Below are 893 nucleotides of genomic sequence, written 5' to 3'. Positions count from 1 at the left end.
ACCCAAACACCAGAGCCAAGCACAGCACATCCAGAGCCACATTCCAGTGCAAGACACCCCCAGGATCCTTCACTTTCTTCTCTAAAACAGACTAAAATCACATATTACTGCTCAGAAATTCACCCACTTAAAGCTACATGAGGCTTATCTTTCACTGCTGTCGAGAAGGCAATTTTGGTGAACTATGAGAGCATCTTTTCCTGTCAGTGGCCACAAAAATCAAACCATTTCTACCTGCAGGAGCTTCAACATCAGTGGCTACATGGCAAAACAGCGCAGAGGTGACAGAAACGTTCAAACACAGCTCACATGCACCATGACTTGCAAACCCCTCCCAGAACACTCCACTCACTTGCTTGGAAGGGCAGTGCTCGTTCTTCTCCTCTGTCATCTTCCCACTCTTGGGTGTCCTCCTTGGCTGCTTGATGCTGGTTTTTATGGCAGGCCTGCAGACATAATTCTCAAGGTTCTTGGGAGGCTTTTTTGTCCTCTTGGCTTGGAGACCAATCTTCAGTTTGAGGTTGCCCTCAGAGAAGTTAGTTTCCTTCACTGAGAACTGCTGCTGTGCCTCACTCAGGGCCTCGTTCTTCCCATTCTCAGTGCTGTTCCCTTCCCGGTTCTTCTTCTTCCCCTCGTCCTCTTCCTTGCTGCAGCCTTCGAGCTCCACCTCTCCCTTCCCCACCAACGTGCCAATGGTGACCACAGAGGGGCTTTTCCCAGAAAACCCTTCAGAATCCGAAGCCAAGCCTAACATAGCAGAATTCCGAGGGTCCATCACAGGGGGATATTTGCCTTGGGGTGATTTTAGGGAAGCTTTCCAGAGAGATGTGTTCCTCAGGGAGCTGTTCTAGTACTGTCAGTCAGCATCTTTCACTCTGCAGGAGGAAAGGACA

The 893-nt window shown here is 49.6% G+C and overlaps 1 pseudogene; it reads right to left on the bottom strand.

The window, feature by feature from the left end:
- Positions 1–352: 352 nt before the first annotated feature.
- LOC103800379 lies at positions 353–775 on the bottom strand (annotated as a pseudogene).
- Between the last annotated feature and the right edge of the window lie 118 nt (positions 776–893).

This window comes from Acanthisitta chloris, unplaced genomic scaffold (genome assembly GCF_000695815.1).
Source record: "Acanthisitta chloris isolate BGI_N310 unplaced genomic scaffold, ASM69581v1 scaffold19090, whole genome shotgun sequence".
NCBI classification, from domain to species: Eukaryota; Metazoa; Chordata; class Aves; order Passeriformes; family Acanthisittidae; genus Acanthisitta; species Acanthisitta chloris.
This window is presented reverse-complemented; position numbering and strand designations above follow the sequence as displayed.